Source organism: Pleurodeles waltl, chromosome 4_1 (genome assembly GCF_031143425.1).
Source record: "Pleurodeles waltl isolate 20211129_DDA chromosome 4_1, aPleWal1.hap1.20221129, whole genome shotgun sequence".
In the NCBI taxonomy this organism is placed as follows: Eukaryota; Metazoa; Chordata; class Amphibia; order Caudata; family Salamandridae; genus Pleurodeles; species Pleurodeles waltl.
This window is the reverse complement of record NC_090442.1, coordinates 381869157-381894706: the sequence shown is the minus strand read 5'-3', so window position 1 is coordinate 381894706 and position 25550 is coordinate 381869157.

The window sequence follows — 25550 nt, the reverse complement described above, 5'->3', positions numbered from 1 at the left end:
CTCCCACAGGATAACAATGAGTATTCCTTATTACATTTAATAAGCTTAATACCCAAATGGGAAAAGGTAGATGTGTCATATATGCTACCTATGAATTCAGAATGAAAGCCCCTCTATAATGGTAAAGTCAGAATTTTCATTACAATTCTGAAAATACCACTTTTAGAAAGCTGACATTTTCCTGCTCTTAGCCCCTTGTGCCTGCAGCCTGTCTTAGGTCACATGACTGGATGTAGCTGACAGTTAGACTTAGTTCATCAGAATGCAAGGAATAAAACTGACCATCAAGACAATCAAGTGCCAGGTGAGTCAGTTCTAACTACTCTGTCCTGGGATTTTAAAATCCAGTCTGTTATAAAGTAGGAGGTCCACACCTCCCAAACTCATGTGAGAGCCTTCTTAGGATGCGCTGGATTGTACAGGAAATTTGTGGCCACCTATGGAATCACAGTTGCAGCCTTGACATACCTACCATCCAACAGAAAGCCTAAGAAAGTGTTTTGCGCTGCAGGATGTCATAAGGCATTCGAAGACAGGAAGGTAGCTCCATTTAATGCCCAATTATTGAAAGCTGCTGATTGCATCATGACTGTAGCCAGCCTATCATTGTACAGAATTATGCTGCAGATAAGAGAGTTGGAGCTGTACTGGCTAAACCTGATGACAAGGATAGCAAGCATTTAGAAGCCTGGTTCCTAGGGTTCAGAACTGGACAGCCATTGAAGAACAATACTTTACAATGGTGTGGACCCAGAGGATGTTCTGGCCATATACTAAGTTTGTGGTCCAGACAGATCATGGGCTACTAAAGTGATTAATAGGATAAAACGGTGAGAAGTCCAAGTTGCTAAGATGGTCTATATTGCGCAGACAAAGCCAGAAACAATCATGTAAACGCTGATAGACTTTCCTGCTGGTTTTATTGATCCATCAAACAGACTTTTCCAACTGTGGAGTAAGGTTCCGGGTAGTCTGATCTCTGAGAGCATCTGCTGGAATGGGCATGTCTCCTGCATGGCAAACAGGTGTGCAAACCTGCTGTAAGTGTTCAACTGCAAGTGAAGTTAGTAGCCTGACTTTTTCTTGGCCTCTACCAACCAAGGATAATTTAGCATGTGTACAGATGTGTAGGCCTATACTTTGTGATGCTAGGTCAAAAAGCTATTCTGTGACTTGACATGATTCATTAAGTGTACTCTCAAAATAGGTCATAGGACTACTGCTCATGCCCTGGGTAACTCACACAAAGCGGCGGTGACAGCGTACTAAGTTTCTATGAGCCTTAGTGTAACCAGACCTTGTTCTCTGTGCCAAGGAAAGTTCTGTCTACTGATCCCTCTCATGTAAATGTTCATGTTATGCACACCTCAGGTTCCTGTGTTGATTTATTATGTGTGTTGAGTGCATGTATGTGCAGTGAGTGTGTGGCATAATCAATGTAGTAGGATTGTTTAAAGCAAGAGATTGAGTGCTGTGACCAGTGGGGTCCATTTTGCATGGCTCTGATTCAGCAAAGCACAAGATGGAGGGTGGATACAGCTTTCCCAGACAGAGTATTGATTGCATTTCTGTGGCTTTAAGGTGAGCCTCAAATGCTGAATTAAAGGACGATGGAGGCTCCCTTTAGGAATTTAATGAGTTACTTATTAGCAAATGGATCCTGGTTAGTTCTCCCTGAGCACTGCAGTTTGATGAATGGTAGGGGTGAGGGGTGGGAACTCATTCCCTGTTGTTCAAGGGGAGAAACAATTGCTGCAGTGGCTGGACTTTTGTCTGTCCCTGATTACTGATTCAGAAATGTAGATGACAGTCTGGTGCTTAGATCTCACACCTCATTGTACCCCTGTTTTGGATAGTTCTGCTCAGAACCAGTGCCATTGGAACCTACTGGGTGAAAAAAGCACCTTGCTTAGAGGATGTATTTGAGGAACAGAAAGAAAATGACATTTGAAAGAGAACTAACTCAAACCAGTTCTGATATCTTAGACAGTAGATCCACCTAACTGGTGTTGTGTAGCTATTTTAGCTATAGCTCCATGTACATTATTTTAGCATACTAGGCCTGCAGCTGTGCACTTTAACCTAGATATATTTTATTCAGCTTTATTTTATTATTGTTACAATAGCCACTTTTACCGCCTTGTTTTATTTTCTATCTATCTAACTGTTTTGCCTAGGCCAGCACTCTGTTCTCAAACAAGACATTCTTGCTCACTCTGTGCTTCTTCCAAGGCTGCAGCAAGATAGGTTGCTGGTAAGTGTAGTCTCTGAAATTTGTAGAAAACACACATCCTTACGTGGAGACATTTTCTTAGAACATCAGCTGTTTTATTATGAAAACACTTTCCTGACCCTTACAAGTTCGAAGGAGATTCCAGAGAGAGAACCATGACTGTATGGTGATTGCTGAATGCTTCGCTACAGATGCTAATGTAGACTTCAGGCCTTTGCTCAGGTATGGGGGATGATGTCTTTCCAGAGCAAACGGAAGGGCAGAATTAGGGCTTAACACGGTGTGCTCTATTACGATCTAGGTAAGAATTAGTCTACTGACTGTAGTGACAATATGGTAGCGCTATTCTTATGCTTCACTCTCCTTGTCACAATTTTAATACTGTCATGCTGTGTCATTCTGGTTATTGCAGATCACGCTTTGCTATCTAAGATGCAGTCATTTTATTAAAAACATTATTGAAACATATACTGCCTCTGTCATTGTAGATATGAGACTAATGTAACTGAGAGAAACGGATGAGACCTGAGTGACCACGGCTTCCCTGAGAAACCAATTATATAATGCGCTCGGCTGCCCAGTCATCCCTGCCCTTAGTAGAGATGAGGCACTGCTAGTTAGCCGGAGCAGAACCCGGATTGGAGCGACAGGTGTCGCCTTCAATGGGTCAGACTTAGGGGGTCATTATGAACATGGTGGTAAACACCACTCCCCGCCGTGGCGACGATGAACAGAAACCCTCCATTGGCAGTGAACAGAAACCCACCATATGAAGATGCAAAAATCAGAATCCGACAAAAAATTTCCAGCCACCAGTCACTGCCAGGACCTTGTCAGCAAAAATGCAGGATATCCCACCCTGCCACTGCCGAGCACACAAACTTCCCGCCCTCCAAATAATGATTCACAAATCACTGCGGCGGTCAGTGGAAGTCGAACGACCATTGGCGGTACAGACCGCCATGGCCAGCAATGGAACACAACAGTAAGAACTTCACACATTGGCAAGTTTGAAACCCACACACCTGACACACATCCACAAGACTATAAAACACTCACCGACATACCCCACAATTATTTGCATTGCCAATAGTACAACTGAGATTGAGAACTCCACACAAATCACACACCCAACCACACAACAGCACCTTCACCCAGATCCACACATCACACCACTCACAACACACACCATAACAACCCCCAAGCACCCACGCTTCACAGAAAGGGAGCTAAGGACCCTGGTGGACGAGATACTGAAGGTCAAGCGACAATTATTTGGGGCACAGGTCCAGCACACACCCATCACCAGGAAGATGGAGTTATGGCAGACCATTGTCAACAAGGTCAATGCAATGGGACACCACCCACGCACAAAGGACGACATCCGCAAGAGGTGGAAAGACCTGCGTGGGAAGGTGAGGTCCATGGCATCCTAGCACAACATTGTAGTCCAGAAGACTGGGGGAGGACCTCCACAACACCACCTGAGTACACTGACTGGGAGGAAAAGGTACTGGCCATCCTGTACCCTGAGGGCCTCACTGGAGGAATGGACTCGGGTAAGTCATCTACAATTACCCCATATCCATCACACCTGTAATGCATGCACCACCCCACCCCTCAAACAACCACCAGGACCACTACCCCACCCAGGCCACATTCACAACATCCAGTCACCCTGCATGCCCACAGTTCCACAAACAGGCCCACATACCTCCCCCTGTGCACAGTCACCTACCCCTGCAAGTAGTCACAAAGGCACTACACCACCCACAATGCACCTCCACATCCCAAGCAAAATGCAATGGCAACCTCACAAAGGCACCCTGCATGGCCCAAAAGTGGAAAACCTGACCAAAACAGCTCAGCCCTGTGCACCCCATCCGAATATGCAATTGTAACAGACATGTCCATTCCCCGCAACAGGCACCACCACCCATGCCACCCTGACAGACAGGACAAGGAGTGGCAGTGCCCCGCATGGAGACAGAGGCACCACCCAGGACACTGGAGAGGGAACCCTGGACAGTGAGGAATACCCTGGCCCCTCACACAGTCCTGGACTGTCACCATCCAGAAGCACCACCCAGGACACCACTGACACACCTACCACACACCCACTAACATCAGGCCAGGGCAACCGGAAACACACCTGTGTATCCAGGCCACAGACTGATGGAACACACGGACAGAGGCCACAGTCACCACCTACCAACAGGCAGGAAGACGATGGCCCCAGTACAAGTGGTACCGCCAGACCTGTGCAGGGGACACAGACAGAGGGGGCTAGGCCCAGTGGGAGTGCATCAGTGGCCAAGGGGGGAGGCCACAGTATGGATGCTGCAGTCCAGGATGTGATCTGTGAGGTCCTGGGAGCATACCACCACACCTAGGACAGATTGGCCCAGATTTTGACCACCCTGGAGCAGAGTCAAAGGCTGCAGAGAGCCCAACTCGGAGAGACCATGGAGCAGTGGAAACTGCAATATACCACCATGGCCATCATAGCAGGTGCGCTGCTGCATCTTGTCCCAACCCAGCCTGAGATCCCCACAGACCAGGAAGCCCCTACTACAGGCCAAAATACAGCCCAGCCAACAACAGAAGCAGCAGCAACTGGACTTGTGCCACCATCTGAGGATACACAGGAGACCTGCACCTCAACCCGTACAGGCCAACACCAGGCACCCAAACAGTCCCTCAGGCCCAGATATGGCACTGGAACACCTGCCAAGACCAAGGCCCCCTCTAAGAAGTGACTCTGACAAGAACTGTCCTCCAAGTGTGCCACTGACCCACCGTCCACACCATGCAATAACAACCTCAAAAACTGTAAATAACAGATGGGCATATTACAACTGCCAACAATCGCTGAGACCATGTAGCTAATATGGACATCCACCAGTAGCCCACTCCCATCACTGGAAAGAGCAACATGGCATCCCTGACACCAAATAAAACACCTGTTCAGCAATGTAATTGTCCCCTGTCATTATGTTGAATCAAATGGAAGTGTGCATGCAATTGTCATTGAAATCATTTATTCTTTTCTTAATTGCAGGAATGGCACCCCACGCATAACATGGGGTTGTGCCAACAGAAATGTCATACAAGTTGTCCATAATGTCACATGTCCCATGCAAACCTGGTCACAGTGACAATGTCTATAGACCCAACACCCCCATTGAGGATAAGGCATACCAACACTATGCTGCACAGACAGCAACAGCATCAAATAGTACCACTTAGTTACTGGAAGTACAGTTGATCAGTTGGTTCCTGGAGTGTACATCTTCCCCCTCCTCATCATCACTCTCATCCCCTCTCTGAGGAAGCTGGTCTGGATATACAGCCCCCTCCTCCTCCAAAGAGGGAAATATATTTCCACACAGCCATGTTGTGCAGCATGCAGCAGGCCACCACTATTCTACTCACCTTTTCAGGCTAATAGGCCAGGGATCCCCCAGAGATATGGAGGCAACGGAATCTAGCCTTTAGGAGACCTATTGTGCGCTCTATCACCCTCCTAGTACGTCCATGGGCCTCATTGTAATTCCTCTCTGCATCTGTCCTAGGATTCCTCACTTGTGTCAGGAGCCAACGCATGTTGGGGTAGCCAGAATCACCTGCAAAAGGGGGCAAAACAGGACTGTCACTGACAACCCTCAGTTGCAGACAGCCTGGCTGTCTGCTATGTGCCAAAAAGTGTCAGACACACTTACCTATGATCCATCCTCTGTCCCCTTGTAGTTGTTCCATCATGTGTGGCACACTGGTGTTCCTCAGCACAAAGGAATCATGGACTGATCCAGGGAACATGGCATTCACATGAGAGATGTACTGGTCAGCAGTACACTCCAATTGAATGTTCATAGAGTGAAAGTTCTTCCTGTTTCTGTACACCTGTTCACTTACTCTTGGGGAGATGAGAGCTATGTGGGTTCCATCGATGGCACCTATCACATGGGGTATGTTGGCAAAGGCATAGAAGTCTGACTTGATGGCAGGGAGGTCAGCACTTTGGGGAAACCTCACATAGGACTGCAGGTGTTGTACAAATGCATTCAGGAATCTGGACAGTATAATGCAAAACATTGGCTGTGACCCATGCCCACTGTCACTTGAAATGAGCCCGTGGCCAGGAAATGGAGTGCAGAGGGCACTTGCACTTCAGTAGGGATGGCATGCTGATTCTGATTAGGCGGTCTCAGTGCTGAATCCAGTAATGCACAAAGTTCATGAATGGTAGCAGGGTTGAGTTTGCAATTGATAATGATGTAATGTTCCACCATGGTCCCCAAATCAACAAGTGGTCTGTTCACCGATGGGGCTCTCCCTTGCCACATGGGTCTGTACCTAGGAGGAGTTGAGAACACATGTGAGGAACACACATACATCTGCCCAATATGTTATATATTCAGCACTGCTGGCATACAATTTGATGACACACATGCATATTAGGATGTTAAACTGGAGTGACATGTCCTCAATGATACATCAGGACTATTGTGGTGAGTAAATGTACATTTGTTCATGCCTATGGGGGTTGGAGACAATAGGGCCTGCATGGGGCTAATGAGAAATTAATAACTGCGTAGTAATGGCCAAAATGTCTGCCCCCTGTAATCCAGAAATGGTGTAATGGAAGTGACCTCATACCACTAGCGGTTGTCGTAATAGCGTAAGGCGGTGTTCACCGCCGTGCGACCATTCATTGGTTAACATGGTTGTCAATGGGGAATATTAGCACATTATGATCGCCGCCGGCGGAGACGGTGTTTACCGCCACGGACCGTACGCCATTTCGACACCCCAACTTCACTTGACTCCCGGATTACTTGCATGCAGGTACTCCACTGAGTGTGCTGCTGTGTCCTGACTCTGGTCCTGGAAATGGTACGAGTGGCCGGGGAAAGAGCCCCGGCCTTCACCAGCGAGGAACTGGACAAGCTTGTGGACGGGGTCCTACCCCTGTACACCAAGCTCTATGGTCGACCGGAGGTACAGGAGAGTAGGTGGATTAGGGGGCATGGATACATGTGTGCACGTTTGACACTGTACAGTTGTGGGATTCATGACATGCTGGGCGTGTGAGGTCCTGTTCTGCTGTAATGAGTGTCCGTCCCATAGGGGACGTATAGCCTGCTGTATCTTATGGGCATTGTCTGACCTCTATGTTACTTTTTCTGTGTGTCCCATATAGGTCACCGTCCATCAGAAGAGGTGACTCTGGCATGTCATCGCCAGGGAGGTGTGGCCCCTGGGGGTCTACAACCAGCCGAGCACCCACTGCAGGAAGCGGTGGGAGGACCTGAGGTGCTGGGCGAGGAAGCCCTGCGAGGCCCAGTTGGGGAAGTCCTCCCAACGAGAAAGGGGTGCCCATCGGGCCCTGAACCCCCTAATGTGCCACATTCTGGCGGTGGCGTATCTGGACCTGGATGGGCGCTTGAAGGCTGCACAGCAGACACAAGGGGGTGAGTACAGAAACCATTGTATGCCTCCTTGATGGATATGTGAGTGTGCTGTAGTACGTATGCTCTCTATTGGCAGGGACTATTTTACATAATGGCCCCATGGGAAGAAAGATTGTAAGGGACAGGTCTGCAGTACTTCAGGTCCTTCTGTATAGGAAATGGCTGTAGAGCAGGGTTGTGGCCACTAGGCAGGGGCATAGCCATGTGTATAGAGGTAGGTGCTGCATGGTGGAATATTTGCAGGGTGGGTGTATGTGTGAACCAGTTATGTACCTCCATTCAGCTACTTACAAGTGTCTCTTCTGTTTTGTCTCCCCATCCCTGGTCTTTTGTATTGTCGGTGTACATCAGCATCATCTGGCGAGGGAGCTGTGGCACTGGCGAGTGGGGATGCAGCAGCCCACGGTTCCATGGAGGCAGAGTTGAGCGACGCCAAGGGGACCAGTTGGTTGGAGGGTGAGGGGAGTACCACGGGGAGGCAACTACCACTGGAGGTAGTGACTCTGATACCTCCTCCGATAGTAGCTCCCTGGCGGTGACATACCCTAGTGGGCCCACTTCCGCCACCCCCCCATACCATCACTGCCTTCCCATTTGCTCCCCACCGAGTTGCCCGTGCCCACTCACCCAGAAGGGTGGACGTCTCCTTCGTCCCAGGCACCTCATCCCCTCACCCAGTCAGCCCTGCTGCCCTCAAGGAGGAGGCTATTGACCTCCTGAGGACTATCTGTAGGGCAGACAACCATTGTCAATGCCATCCAGGGCCTAGCATCAGAGGTGCAGCAGACAAATGCCTACCTGGATGGCATTTACGGTGCCATGTCTGGCCTACAGAGATCTTTTCAGGCTCTGGCCTCCTCTTTGACGGCAGCCAGTGTCCCTCCCTGGTCATTTAATCCCCTCTCCAACCACCTCTACCCCTTCCAGCACCACACTTCCTTCACCCATCCCTAGCACACATTCTGACAGCCATGCACACACCTCAACACACAAGAAGCACACGGAAAAACACAAGCATGACACTTCCCACCACAGACGTACACACAGCCAACATACAAAGGCACACATACCAATATCCACTTCCCCCAGTGTGTCCACCTCTTCCGCCTCCCTGTCTGTCACCTCTACATGCACACTCACAGGTACTGCACCCTCATTCACTTTTGCTGGCCCCAGTCTGGCAGTCACCACAAAATCAGACATCCATTCATGCACCCCATACACCACACCTGCACTCACCACAATGACTTTAGTTGACACATGCAGCACACTCACCAAACTTGCGACACACAGACAACATACATTTACACTGGCAGCCTGTCTTGTCCCACTGTGTCCACCCCCCTCCTCCCAAGACACTCAAACGTTCCAAGACACCCACCCAACACACATCCACCACACCTCAGCATACTGTACAGTCACCTATGCAGACATCACGCACACCTACACCTGTCACGACCACTCCCTTTACCTCCACTCCCACGCCTTCCTCCAGGTCCACCCCGATTGCCCCTAAAAAACGTTTCCTATCCCGTGTTGACCTATTCGAACCCACTTGCCCACCCCGTCTGATCCCTAAATGTGCCCACCTCCTTGCCCTGTCCATTCCTCACATGTCACAGCCCGCCCCTGTCCACCCTTCCTATTACTGTGCTACCTCCCCTGTGAGCAAGAGACGCCGTGCTGGCGCAGGTACATCTGCCACACCCCAGTACAATGCCGCTCCACCATCTTCAAGGACCAGACCCAAGCACCCTCCACCTCCAAACCATAAAGCCAAGCCCCCTCTTCCAGTCATAAGTCCCCATCCCCACCACACCCTGCCCCTGTTCCCTGACGTGCCTGGATGCCCCATTGTTGCCCCTTTAAGGTGGAGTACCATTTGCACTTGTGGGAGTCAAGTTGGGGCCATTTGGGCCCATTGGACTTTGAAATATGTACTAGCCATTGGCCATCTGTTGGACTTCTGTTGCTCCTGGAGCTTAATAAAATGTTTGTGTGGCCAGTGTTGGTTTTGGTACACTCTGGATCTGTGGTTCATTGTTTCTTTGTGGGGGGTGTTGTGCGCATGTGTGTACTTTGGGCAGGTTGTCTTGGCCTAGTGTTGGGTAAGTACCTCTTGCTCTGGGGTGTATGGCTTGTGCTGTTGTGAGGGGTTGTGGGGGCTTTGCGTGGTGGGTGGAGTGGGTGGGGATGTAACTGTGCCCTTTCTTCCCTTGTTTAGTAGGTTGCAGTACTTTCCGTCGTTGTCCTCGTCGGCGGTCTCGGTCGTGGAGGTATATGGCAAGGAGCAGGACTGGCATGATTGCAACTCTCTCTCCATGTCTGCTTCGGCGTGTTGTGTGAGCCTCCAGTGAGTCTTTCTTTATATTTGGTTCGTTTCCGCCTGGCTTTGCATGCCGGTGGTTCCCACCCCAGAACTGACAGCAGTCTAGTGCTTCATTATTTGATGGGCGGGTAGGGCCTTTCCATCACCCTGTGGGCGGCCTCTGCCGATGTTGTCGGCACTACCCTGCTGTCGGAGAGTGCTTTTCAGGCTGCCTGTTTTTCAGGGGGTTCATTATTTGGCAGCCCAGATGGCCTGACTGTTGGTGGTAGTTACAGCCATCGCCGGCGGATCGGTCTTTCCCGCCCTGTTTATAATGAGGGCCTTAGTCTCCCACACCGCTGGCGATTCTACCGCTCAAAATCCAGTAGTCTCATTAGAATAATGAGAGCCTACGTGACATGGCACCGCCAATGTTTGGTCAGGCTCTAATTTTCAGGTCCTCCTGAGTATCTCTGCCTCATAGTATACAAAGACACCTCAGTACTTTATATACGGAGACGTCCGTGGTATTGAGGATTTCCTCCTCAGCTACGCAGGAAATCCTATCTGATGCTGAAGGTTGTTTAAGCTTGAACTTTAAAAGGCAATTCCCTATTTGGTGTGCATTCTCTGAATGAATTTACTATCTATTATGGCGAATCCGCAACAGGTAGCAATAGAAGTCAATATGAGACAACCTCTAACTGCACATTTACTAGCAAATGGCCTAACGGTCCGGGGGGGTCCAGTCAAATTTGTGGTGGATGCCCATCCAACAAGGTCACATTTCCAGCAGTTGATGTGGTCACAAACACATTTCATCACCATACACTTGTGAACGTCCCAGGACAATACAGGGCATATGCATATCTAGAAATACCTTTATCTTATCAAGAACATAACAATTGGCTTGATAGCGCCCTACCCCACACAATATTACCAGTTAGGTTAGGTCCTCTAAGTAATGATGGTCCTACCTGACCTTTATTGGCCACCTATACACCTCACCCTGCAGTAACGACTTTAGCAATAGCTGAGGTTTGTCGCCTATGTACTGAACTGACAGCGACATACAGATGATTAGTATAGTTTGTAATGCAAACATTGAATACAAACCCAGCACGTACTGCTCCAGCGCAACCACATGCAGTGACACCAGGAATTAATCCTGCAACTGTACATTCGATCATGGGTAAAGTACCCGCCAAACGAGAAGAAATTCCGTCTTGGCTAGCTCAAAAGGTAAATGCACTGGAAGCAGTATTTCCCTATACGGACCTGAGGATAAACATAGAATCCTAACGATGTGCTTACCACTTGGGATGGTCCCCACAGTTGATAACTGTAATACATGGGGCACGGTATTTGCTGCATTCTATACTACCGCACACGTTACCCCAACACTTGCCAATTTGCCGGAAGTGTTAAAAGAAATTCAAGATGAATATGGGGCAGCCCCGGCCCTAGATTTGGGGATGCAGCTAATGGGCAATTTTGCCACGGTATCCTCAATTATATTAAGTAACCTTAAAGGGGAAGCGGTCGAACTTGCGGTACGCATGCTGCTCTGGAATGTTCCTCAACAGGATCAATAACGTGAGCTGCCAAAGATTATCGCAGAAACCTATTCCAGTATTGGTCGAGATAGTCTAGGGGCCCGACCAACTAAACCTCAATTTCAGGGAAAATCTGATAAAGATTTTTCCAAGCAAGCTCCTGAGGGTAACAAGAAACGCAGGGATAAAAAACAACAAACTCTGAAAAAGGAAAGGGGAGAATCTCCGTGTATGGAGACCTCACAGAATTGATATGATCTCAGAAATAGAGATAATATAAAAACGCCTGATAGATATCAATAAACTGATACACCCCAATCTCGTTCCTTTCAGGACTCATCGGAAAAATGCAGTGAGAGAGGTGGGCGATCAGATCGAAGAACAGAGTACGTGAAACCGAGACAGGAATCACAACGCTCATCAGAGGTTTTGGTTAAAAAGGAAGAGAAACCTCCACAGAAAAACCCCAATTTAAAAAGAAAAAGGTGGCAGCAGTTGCAGTATGACATGTCACTCAAGAAGAGGGTCCTCCTGAAGAACAGGAAGTGGACACTAGCACTGCTAGACAGCGCAGCAGAGGTCAATAGTTCGCCGGAGTCTTCTAGAGCATCTGGAGGTGAAAGCAACTGATGACTTTCTACAAGTAGAAACTGTGGACATGCGTGTCTCCACGCCTGATAGGGTGTATAAAGTAATGCTACAGTTAGAAGGAGACATTGGACGCACAATAGACGCAATCTTTTGGGATCCAGTAGTAAATAAATATGATGTCTTGTGGGCAGAACAAGATTGGCCACTTGAATTTGTACAGACCTGCCCATATGGGGAAGATGTTATTAAATCTTCTTTCTCACCCCTTGTTCTGGAGCAACTCGCTGAATCCTACGCCATCGATTGGGCATTGGCGCAGGCACCCGTGTTATATCGCAACCATGTAGGATGGGATAAAGAATCCCCCTACCATGTAATACCCATTAAAAATCAACCTCAACCTCAGTACCCAATAAAACATGATGCAAAAGCACCCATGAAGGAAATCCTCACACAACTGGAATAAAAGGGCGTAATTGAACAGTGTCTCACCAATGAATAATCCTTTATTCTCAGTAGATAAACCGGACCATTCATACGGAATAGTCTTAGATTATAGACACTTAAACAGTCATACACGCACATCTGCTATACAAAACTCACATAGCATAGCATTCATGAACAACATAGTGCATAAAAAATACAAAACAACACTCAACATTTCCAATGTTTTTTTCTGCCAGAATATAGCCTAGAGTAGAGACTTAACAAGTTTCAGCGCAAGAGGATCTCAGAAAAATACTGTTGTTTACCTCAGGGGTACAAGAACAGCACAGGACTGTTCGCAGCTTGCGTGACTGCAATTTTGCACGACTTTGCCCCTGAAGCATTGTCCTATGTAGATGATATCTATCTTACGGATGATGAATTACTATAATATTTAAGACGGGTAGCCCACATTGTTGTGGGATTTGCTGAATTTGGCTACAAATTCAACTTCAAAAAAACAAAAATAGCCTTCCTCAGCGTCAGGTTTCTGGGATATGAGCTATCGAGTGAAGAAAAGAGCCTAGCTCCACAATTCTTAGACAAATGCGCACAACTACAACCTCCAAATACGATAAAAAAACTCTAATCTCTATTGGGTTTTCTAAATTTTGGCAGAACTTAATTCCTGATTATGCATCACGCATAAAACCTTTATATGACTTCATACGTCCTGACTTTTCCAGTAAATTTTGGACAGTCGAACACACACGCATACTTAGAGAACTGCAGACAGACATGCTTGCAGCACAACATCTACATTCGAGGGACAACAAAACACATTTGGTCATCAGAGTAATTTCTGGGGTCATTGGTTTCACTTATGTAACCTTTAATGAGGGTGAGACCGTCCCGATTGCTTACAAATCACATTTGTACTCGGTAGCGGAACAACGCTTTGCTCCCACTGAGAAAAGTCTCACTGCTGTTCAGATGGCTGTCATCAAAGAAAGACCTCTAGCCCAGGGCAAACGCATAATTGTCTTTTCTCCAATCCCAGCCTTAGAGGCTGTTACAAAAGCAAGCATTCCTAGCGCTAAAGCATTACATCCACGTTGGATACAATGGGCCACATCTTTGACAGCCACTGATGTGGACTACATTTTTGACCCAAAATTACAAACTCAAGAATTTTTGCAACACAGAATTAGAATACCCAGTTCCAGCAAACACACAGGAGGTCATTCTGACCCTGGCGGTAAAAGGCACAAACCGCCGGTCAGAAGACCGCCATCATCCCGCCGCGGTAAACTGCCACGGTCATTCTGACCCACAACTGCCAAACCGCCAAAAACCCGACATCCACTGAAGGCCGCCTCATCAGCGGTCAGCGATAACCTGGAGATGACCAAACCTCCACCGTCACGCCAACACAAACACGCCCATGCCATTACGACCCACCAATCCACGCGGCGGTCTTTCAACCGCGGTATTCCATTACCGGTACACACCGCCGCGGTCAAAATGCACACACCTTTACAAAACACAGCCACATTGGACAATTCCAAATACACACACCTGATACACATACAAACACCACTCCCACACACCCATCACCATATAAAACACACACCCACATCACCCACAAACCCCCACAAAGCGAAATTCAGAGACACAGCGCAATACACAGAGAGAGAGCACAGGGAACGCAAACCACAACACACACAGGAACCCAACATCATCACCCACACCACATCTACACACAAAACACCACACACCACTACACTCATCACCACAAACACCACCCCACACCTCATCCACACCACCCCATGGCACCCCAAAGACACCCCAGGTTCTCGGACCAAGAACTCAGGGTCATGGTGGAGGAAATAATCAGGGTAGAGCCCCAGCTCTTCGGCACACAGGTGCAGCACACCACAATAGCCAGGAAGGCGGAGCTATGGCAAAGGATCGTCGACAGGGTCAACGCTGTGGGACAGCATCCCAGAAATCGGGAAGACATCCGAAAGCGCTGGAACGACCTACAGGGGAAGGTGCGGTCGATGGTGTCAAGATACAACATCGCTGTGCAGAAGACTGGCGGCGGACCCCCACCCACCCCACCCGAATTCACAGCATGGGAGCAAGAGGTCTTGAACATCCTGCATCCTGAGGGCCTCGCTGGAGCAGGCGGAGGAATGGACTCTGGTAAGTCGAATCTCAACTACTTCACCCCCCCAACCACCAGCATGCCAACCCACACCCCCACCCTCACCCCCAACCCCCCAGCACATATCCTCCCTGCTAATGTCTCACCAGCACAACCCACCCAACCCAACCCAAACCCCTGAATGCCAACACAAACCATGGACACCCATCACCTAAGCATGACAACTGCACATACCCATCCCCCCCCACAAACCACCCTCACAACTCCTCCCACATGGGACTGCCAGCACTCGGGGACAACGGCACCCACAAATCGCACGCCACGGCACACACAAAATCAATAACCATATTCTCTTACCCCTGCAGGGCCCGAACGCCAACACACCGGCCAGGAGGGTCCAGATATGTCCATCCCACCCCCAGAACAGGCCCCCTGTGATGACAGCAGCTCTGTCGACCAAGAACCTGATGACCAGCCTGGACCATCGGGGACCTCTGGACAGTCGGTTACCCTCAGTCAGCCCCAGGCCACAGCAGACCTACCCCCTTCAGGAAACACCAGCACAGCACCCACCCAGCAGGCCCATGCTTCTGTCTCCAGGACAGGTCAATCAGCGGTGTGTCTACCAGTACAGGGCACCCAGGGTAACCCACAACCCCAACAACAACAGGGACCTGGGGGCACTGGTAGTGGGCACACCGTCCAGGGGACAGAGGCCCAGGAACAAAGAGGAACTGGGAGGGCTGCTGTGCGACAGAGGGAGGACAGGCCTAGGGAACCCACTGTCCAAGAGGCCCTCACCACCATCATGGGAGCGTACCACCACTCCCAAGAGACGATGGCGACGGTCCTGGCCAGGTTCCAGGAGATCCAGGCTATGCAGGAGGGCCAGTACATGGGGTTCCGGGAAGAACTGCGCACCATCAGTTCCGCAATGGGTACAATCGTGGTGGCACTCAACCAGATTGTCACCACATTGCGGGACCATGTGGCCCCCCAAAGGGCCCCTGCCACTAGCATGGAGGAAGAACAGCCCACCACCTCCGCCGGCGCTAGTGGTCAGGAGGCCCCGACACAACAGCAACGGCCCTCACGGACCCCACCCCCTGCAGAACAAGAACCACCCCACAAGAAAGGCCTGAGATCGAGGAAGAAGACAGAGTAGGATGTCAAGACCCCCGCCATGCACGGAAACCCCCGGATGTCATCCCACTGTCCCACTTGTTTACCCTGTCCAACCTTGAACTGCCCCTGCTCCACCTTCCACAGGTATATGGACAATGGACCTGTAGGAACGACAGTCTGGACACTGCCATGGACATGCCTCCACCATCACCCTGTTTGAACCATACACCTATTTTAAAACTTCAATAAACACAATTATTGCACATTAACCAACTGGATTCTGCTATCTATTTATTTAAACCAAATGTATTCGATATAACCAACAAAACATTTCTAGTTACATTGTGATGACAACATACCAGTGTCACACAGCGGTAGTCCATGGGGAAAAAAAACAGAGGGCACTCCGTGGGGATCAGATCACTGAAATAGGAAGTGAAATACACAACTAAGTTACCATACATTGGGGTGAAAGGTCAGACAGTGGAGAGCCACTACAGTTACAGATATAATACAATGCTGGAGTAGATTATTACCTGTGTGTCACTGGAAATACTGCAGTATCACTCTGTCCCTGTTGTCTGTGTCGTCCTCTTCGTCTTCCTCCTCTTCACTCTCCGCAGGCTCCACAGCGGCCACAACACCACCATCTGGACCATCCTCCTGCAGGAAAGGCACCTGGCGTTGCAAAGCCAGGTTGTGAAGCATGCAGCAGGCCACGATGATATGACACACCTTCCTTGGTGAGTACATTAGGGATCCACCAGTCATATGCAGGCACCTAAACCTGGCCTTCAGGAGGCCGAAGGTCCGCTCAATCACCCTCCTAGTCCGCCCATGGGCCTCATTGTACCGTTCCTCTGCCCTGGTCCTGGGATTCCTCACTGGGGTCAATAGCCAAGGCAGGTTTGGGTAACCAGAGTCACCAATTAGCCACACACGCTGTCTCTGTAGCTGTTCCATCACATAAGGGATGCTGCTATTTCGCATGATGTACGCGTCATGCACTGACCCTGGGAACTTGGCATTTAAATGGGAGATGTACTGGTCAGCCAAACAGACCACCTGGACATTCATCGAATGATAATTTTTACGGTTCCTGTACACCTGCTCATCGTCTTTTGGGGGAACCAAAGCCACATGGGTACCATCAATGGCACCAATGATATTGGGAATGTGTCCAAGGGCATAGAAATCACCCTTCACTGTAGGCAAGTCACCCACCTCAGGGAAAATGATGTAGCTCCGCATGTATTTCATCAGGGCAGACAACACTCTGGACAACACCTTTGAAAACATAGGCTGAGACATCCCAGATGAAATGGCCACGGTAGTTTGAAATGATCCACTTGCCAAAAAATGCAGTACTGACAGCACCTGCACTAGAGGCGGAATCCCTGTGGGTTGGCGGATGGGTGACATCAGGTCTAGCTCCAGCTGGGCACATAGTTTCTGTATAGTGGCACGGTTGAGTCTGTAGGTGAGTATGACGTGTCTTTCTTCCATTGTCGACAGTTCCACCAGCGGTCTGTACACGGGAACATTCCTCCGTCTCCTCGCAAGTCCCAGCGGACGATGCCTAGGAAGGACAACATGGAGCACAGAGTCAAGCAACCCGCAGGTAAGTGCCCACAGCATGCCCAGTACACGTATCTCTCGGGATTGAATGGCTAGTATGATTGTCGGTGCAAGGCCTAGCCATGTGTGACGCAGTAGGAATGAAGCCATGTGGGCCCCTGAAATGGCGGCTGCCTGACCTGTGAAGTGTGACAATGTGAAGTGAGGTAATTGCGCAAGCGTGGCACACCGTGGCGGTAGGCGGTCGCAGTCCGCGGCGCAAAGCCGCATTGGACAACATTGAACCCTATGGGTTTCAGGAGCCAATGGCGGTGAGCGCCGGCCGCCGCGGTACGCACCGCCGCGGTACGCACCGCCGCGGCACGCACCGCCGCGGCCGTAACCGCCATTTTCTCTCTGCTTGACCACACGAGACCTGAGCATCCACAGGAGAGGACCTATACTGCAAGTGCTGCTGTGACCTCGGTCTGGAAGTGACAATGGCTGCTGCGACTGGGGAAAGGGCCCCCGCCTTCAGTTCCGAGGAGTTGCAGAAGCTCGTGGACGGGGTCCTCCCCCAGTATGCGCTACTCTACGGGCCTCCAGACCAACAGGTGAGTACACAGGGGGCAATGCATAGTGTCCAATGCCTGGCCTGAGTGGGGAGGATGTACGATGGAGGGGAGGGCAGCGAATGACGAATGCATGGCACGACAGATGAGAGCATGTGCCACATGGCAAGGTTGGGGAGGAGGGGCCACTCACATCGAGCATGCAGAAAAGTGACGATGTTTCTCTTCCCCCCCTGTACATGTCACATAGGTCAGCGCCCATCAGAAGATTGACATTTGGCGTGCCATTGCCAAGGACGTCCGGGCCCTGGTGGTCCACACCAGAAGGGGTACCCACTGCCGCAAGAGGTGGGAGGACATCCGCCGCGGGAGCAGGAAGACCGCGGAGGCTCTGCTGGGGATGGCCTCCCAACCTAGGAGGGGTGCCAGTCGTACCTTGACCCCCCTGATGTCCCGGATCCTGGCGGTGGCCTACCCCGATTTAGATGGGCGCTTGAGGTCATCACAGCAGACACAAGGGGGTGAGTACCAGCACATTCAGCTATTTTGCGCGCAGTGGAGGTGCCTGGGTGGGGGAGGAGGGCTGTGGGTATCCCTAGGCCAAGGCGATTTCTGTAGGATAGGCCCGTCCGTGAAGTATGGTCCTGTGCCCCCGCCCCCCACCTCTGTAGGGTGCCTAGTAACGCGATTCATGGACCAGTGTATACTGTGTGGGCAGTTGTCGCCCATTGGCTTGTAGGGCATGTCCCAGTGAATGAGTAGTGTACCCCAAGTGCGCAGCGTAGTGCAGGGGGCTTCTGTGTCTGTCCTCTCCGCCAACGGTGTCCCCAATGCATGCACTCAACTTGTCTTTATGTTTTCCACCCCCCCCATTTTCTTTGTTTTTCTGTGAATGTGTGCATTAGCATCATCAGGCGGAGGAGAAGTGGCATCGGCGCAAGAGGGAGCTGCATCTCACATGGCCCCGGAGGGCCATGCAACGGACTCCGACATGACCAGTGAGACGGAGGGCGAGGGGGGCTCCACCACAGGGACCCGTGGAGACGGCAGCGACACCGACACGTCCTTGGAAGGGAGCTCCCTTGCGGTGGCGGCAACATCCGTGCCCACCACAGAAACAGGTACAGCCGCCACCCAGCGCACCAGCTCCGCCCTCCCAGCAGCCCCTCGGCCCTCGGCCCGTGCCCGCAAGGCCAGGAAGCCGACCATCTCCTTCGCCCCAGGCACCTCAGGCCCTGCCCCAGTCACCCCTGCTGCCCTCAGTGAGGAGGTCATTGACCTCCTGAGGACCATCATTGTTGGGCAGTCTACCCTTTTGAATGCCATCCAGGGTGTGGAGAGGGAGGTGCATCAAAGCAATGCATACCTGGAGGGCCTTCATTCGGGTCAGGCTGCCCATCAACGATCGTTCAACGCTCTGGCCTCAGCACTGACGGCAGCGATTGTCCCTGTCTCCAGCCTCCCTCTTCTGACTCCCTCCACCCAGTCCCACTCCCCTGTTCCTCTGCCTATCCCATCCACACCTACAGACCAGCCTGCACACACCTCAACACCCAAGGGCAGCTCATCCAGACATAAGCACCACAGGACACACAAGCATTCACCCAAGCAACATCCAGATGCAGACATGCCAACAGCCACTACCTCCTCTGTGTCCCCCACCTCCTCGTCTCCCTCCTCCCTCCCTGTGACGTCTACACTCACACCTGCAAGCACACCACCATAAGCCATTTCACCCATCACCAGCACACCCTCCACACCAGTCCGCACACGTGCAGTCACCACCCCCACTGCCATGTACACGTCCCCTGTGTCCTCTCCCAGTGTGTCTGTCACCCCCGCTTCACAACCACACAAACGCAGGCAGGCACCCAAACAACAGCCATCCACCTCACGTCAGCCTCCTGCCCAAGCACCTGCACCCAAAGACAGCACACTTGACTCTCCTACAACCACATCCTCTTCCTCCACTCCCATACCCACTCCAGCCACCCTTCCCATGGCTCCAAAGAAAATTTTCCTCTCTAAAGTGGACCTCTTTTCCTCACCTGACCCACCCCCTCCATCCCGTAAGAGTTCCACAAACACCTCAGCCACCACCAGCCCAGCAACTCCAAAGAACGTCGTGCCAGGTTTTTGGAGTCCGCCCTTTCCTTGGGCTGGGACATCGTCCAGCAGCAAAGGCACAGCCAGCCCCCCCCCTGGGAAGAGGACCAAGAAACTGAAGGGCAGGCGCGACAGGCCTGATACGCCTGCCCCCAAGGACGGTAGCCTTGCACCGTCACCTGCCACATCGGGTAAGGGAGCCAAGGGCCACGGACAGTCTGCCAAGGAGGGCAAGGGCAGCAAGGAGCAAAGGGCAGGGAGCAGCCGACCTGGCCATGAGGGCCCCACCAGCCCCATTCCGGGGGTATCGAAGGAGAGCCAGGGCCCCAGGACTCCATCACAGGAGGGCCCCGCAACGGAAAGGTCCGATGCAGAGTGAGCGGCAAATATTGGCCAGGTGTGGTTCACTGGAAACACAAGACAGGCACCGCTGAACAGGGCCCCGCCATGAGGAGCACCGCTGAACAGGGCCCCGCCGTGAGGAGCACCGCTGAACAGGGCCCCACCGTGAGAAGCACCGCTGAACAGGGCCCCGCCGTGAGGAGCACCGCTGAACAGGGCCCCGCCATGAGCAGAACCGCTGAACAGGGCCCCGCCGTGAGGAGCACCGCTGAACAGGGCCCTTCCTGTCAAGCACCGCTCCGCTGGGCCCTTCATCTCCAGCACCGCTCCGCTGGGCCCTTCCTGTCAAGCACCACTCCGCTGGGCCCTTCATCTCAAGCACCGCTCCGCTGGGCCCTTCCTGTCAAGCACCGCTCTGCTGGGCCCTTCATCTCAAGCACCGCTCCGCTGGGCCCTTCCTGTCAAGCACTGCTCCGCTGGGCCCTTCATCTCAAGCACCGCTCCGCTGGGCCCTTCATCTCAAGCACAGCTCCGCTGGGCCCTTCATCTCAGGCACCGCTCCGCTGGGCCCTTCATCTCAAGCACCGCTCCGCTGGGCCCTTCATCTCAGGCACCGCTCCGCTGGGACCTTCCTGTCAAGCACCGCTCCGCTGGGCCCTTCATCTCAAGCACCGTTCCGCTGGGCCCTTCCTGTCAAGCACCTCTCCGCTGGGCCCTTCATCTCAAGCACCGCTCCGCTGGGCCCTTCCTGTCAAGCACCGCTCCGCTGGGCCCTTCATCTCAAGCACCGCTCCGCTGGGCCCTTCATCTGAGGCACCGCTCCGCTGGGCCCTTCATCTCAGGCACCGCTCCGCTGGGCCCTTCCTGTCAAGCACCGCTCCGCTGGGCCCTTCATCTCAAGCACCGCTCTGCTGGGCCCTTCCTGTCAAGCACCGCTGGCCCATTGGCAGTCCCGGTTCTGTGTCAGGCAGGCCTTCACGACGCACTCTGCCCACCATGCCTCCTCCATGACCAGTGGTCTCTGTAATCCACCAGATGGACTGTGGCTTTGCACTCCCCAGGATGGCACAGTGGGCAACCCACCCACTGTAGAGACTTGTGAGACTGTGGCTTTGCACTCCCCAGGATGGCACAGTGGGCAACCCACCCACTGTAGAGACTTGTGAGACTGTGGCTTTGCACTCCCCAGGATGGCACAGTGGGCATGGAGGCCCTTCGTGGATCTGGCGTCGTGGACTCATGTGGCTGAGGTGCCCCCCCTTCCCTTCCCCCTGAGGTGCCTGTCTTTTTATTTTAGTGATGCCCCAGCAGTGTTCTCTCCAATGGACTGGATCTCGTGTGTGGGCTTTGCCCATGTGTTGCTGCACATTGGCCCACGGACCTTTGGACTTTGATTGACTGGGCCGGACTTTTGCTGCTTGTATGGATAGAGTTCTATATGTGTATTCATTCTTCATATATTGCTAAGGTCGCTATACTTTATTGTTGCAATAATATGGTTCTGCTTTTACATGCATTGGCTTTTGTCTTTGTTTTGGGGGGGTTGGGGGTGTCACTCTGACTTTTTTATCTGCATGGGTGTGTAGGTATTTTGGTGGGGGTGAGGGTGGGGGTGGGTGTGTGGCGTATGTGTGTGCCCGTAACCTTTCCTCCTCCCCCTCCCCTGTGTCGTAGGTGCAGTATGCACCGTTGTCGTCTGCGGCGAGGTTCGTGATCCTGGAAGAAGAGCAGGAAGGCAATGGCTGGGAGGATGTGGAGTTCGGGTTCCATGCTGTTCCGATTCCGCGTGGAGTGTGTCGAGGTAAGCGTTTTCCATTGAAGATGTCTGTTTCCGCCGTGTTTTTATCGGCGGGGCTCCCGCCCCGGAAAAGGTGGCGGATTGGTGGGTCGTGATAGGGTGGGCGGTACATTGTCTGCCGCCTGCCTGTTGGCGGTGACCGCCGCGCTGTTTGTTTGTACCGCCGTGGCGGTCGGAGTGTTCAAGCAGCGGCCTGTGTTGGCGGTTCCCGCCAGGGTCAGAATTCATATTTTTGGGCCGCCAGCCTGTTGGCGGGTTGGCCGCCGCTTTAACACTGACCGCCAGGGTCAGAAAGAGGGCCACAGCCTTTTTAACAATATCATAGAGTCATGTACACTGATGGCTCTGCACAACCTGCAATTGGCAAAAAGCATCAATACTCTGTTGCTTGCACAGTCGTAAGCAGCTATTAGGAGGACAACAAATTCTGTCCCCTCAATACATTTACGCAAACCCTAGGGGATTGCGCAGCACAACTAGCAGAGCTGAAAGCTCTGATGATGGCACTGGAATATACGGATCCTGCACAGTACACACTGATTGTTTGTGATTCGTATTATTGTGTCCAGTCCTTCAATGAATACCTGCATTACTGGCACCAGAATGGGTTCAGAGATTCTAAACGCAACACCATTAAACACAGACTTCTGTGGGGGAAAGCAGCGGATCTGAAGGAAACGCTACCAAACGTCCAAATTGTGCACACACTTGGACATCAGCGCGTTGGAATACAACTTGCTGGGAATACACAGGCTGATGAAGCCGCAAAGCCAGCAGTAGCTACGGCTGCTGTAGCTGCAGTAACTCGTTTAAGTATGAAACCAGACGCAGACATATGGGCTGCCATAAAAGCTAAGCCCTATCCAAAAGCATTTCCTGACAAATATTCCTACCGAATGGAGGCTGCCTGTACGCTGAAGTTAAGATACCAGGCGTAGGGGTGCAAGATATTCCCAACAAAGATATAAGACCAGAATTGATTAAAGCAGCACATGAAGGGGTAGCATCTGCTCATGCTGGTGTGGCGGCTACAATACCTATCTTAGAAGCCCGCTACTGGTGGCCAGGCCTCTACAAGGAGACTAAGCAGTATGTCCTTTGTTGTGACATCTGCCAACAAATTAAAGTATCCACTGCAAAACGCCCACCGCAGACACCCCTCTTGAATTCAAATGATCCTTTACAATGTGTGTACTTAGACCATTGTGGTCCCCTAACACCGGACAGTGCATACAAGTATATTCTGGTCGCTGTTGACTCTTGCTCCAGATTTTTATGGGTATGGCCACAACGCTCGGCTGACGCCCGAACTGTTATTAAAGATTTGAGTGTCTTTATTGGTACATATGCAGTTGCGGATTTCCACTCGGACAAGGCCCTGCTTTCGCCTCAAGGGCATTCAGGGATGCCATGGCTTCGTTGGGGGTCTAACTCCAGTACTCGTCTCCATTTCATCCTGAGGGAAATAGTGTTGTGCAGTGATTAAACCGTGATTTAAAGCAATCCTTAACAGCCAGAGTCTTAGGTACGGGTCTTAGTTGGGTTAATCACCTGTATGGAGTTCAGAGAGCACTTAACAAGCTGCCTCGAAGGTCCCTGGGCGGTCGTACTTCATATAAGTGCCTGTTCGGAACTTGAATGTATGTTCCAGATCTTGATGGTCCCGGCGTGGGGGTGGCAGAAACACCCTTTGACATAAATGAACGTGTCACTGTCTTACAGGAATTACAACAGTTCTGTGACGACAACTGTTCTATCAGTGCTGCCTTCACAGAATCAAGGATGTACCTGTAACGCCTACTGGCTGGATTCCCAGAGTGGGGGATCTAGTAGGTGAAAAGGTTGCTGTGAAAAAGGAATTTGGTCCTTCTTATCGTACACCAGTCCCAGTCTTGGGAATACACGGTACCAGAACTGTCATTCTACCACCATTGGCAGGTGCCAAAGAAAATTGTTTTGTCTCCATTGACAATGTCAAACTACACCATGTGGCCGATCCTGCACAGCAGACCAAGAAGAACAACTAGTAGTTCCCGAATCCCTCTCACTACTGGTCAAGACGTTCCTCTACAAGTTGTAAGAAGCAACACCGATACCTCTCTGAGCTTGGGGAGGGTGGAAAATGATCTTGCTTTGGTTCCACTAACAACAAGTAATACAGAAATAGTTGATCGATTTGATACAGCTTCAACACAGATGGATGGTGCTATTTATTCTGTGCCACCGCAGGAAACACCAACTCCACCAACTAACACAGCTCCAGTCTTTGCACAAACTGCTTCTGGGTATTTAGTCGACATCATCAATGATGATGTCTCAGTCTCATTCACCTCTTCAACACCTGAACTGTCAAAAACACGTAAGCTGATAAACTGGCTTAAAGTAACTTACTTTATTCTCCCATGGAACTATCTGTGGGTTTCTTTGACTGTATTAGCATTCCTGCTTTAGAATGGGTTTGCCATCACTTTCTTTTTATTAATACATGGTCATTTTCTTCATGAAAAATCAACAGTTGAACTGGTGGATGAGGTCCTAAAACCAAATTTTTCATCACACAAAGTCCGCAGAGACTTGTCTTTTGTGAACATTTCCGCTATGCCAAGTCCTGATGGGATTGTTTAGGATAAAATAACATTTGATATAAACAGCCCTACGGAGGTCATTGAAATACCATATGTGTTCAAACTTTCAATTAATGATATAATAATACCAGGCATTGTTTCTGATGATTGGGATGTGAAAACAGTTCATTCTATGATGACTGAATAGCAGTATTATACTGTATTTGAAAACAAAGATGTTTATCAATCTAAAGAAAATTATGGTGAAATGTTTTGGTATAATTATTATGGCACCATTTCATACACAAAGTGAGCAGTCCAAAAACTGTTTTTAATTATACACAATGGGAACATTGTCCGACTCCACTGCAAGGGAGTTCCAAAATATATTCTGAAAAGTTTACATATTTCTCTGGGCATGATGTTAGAAATGCTGAGTCGTATTATTTTAAATTGCCACCGATGGAAAACATACGCATATTATTGACAAATACGAAGTTTATATATTCAGATTCCTTTGTTTCCCGGTTGACTATAGAAGGCTATGAGTATTGGCTGAAGTCGATTGACTTAAAAAGTGTGTGGGAACTAAACATTGGCAAATTAGGGGAAAGGAAGCTTTATTCAGAGCATGCCTGATACCTGTTCAAATTATATTTTTAAATGAAACTGTATAACAAACAAGTTGTCTAGGCTTAGCAAAGATCAAGGAATTGAACACGCCCAGT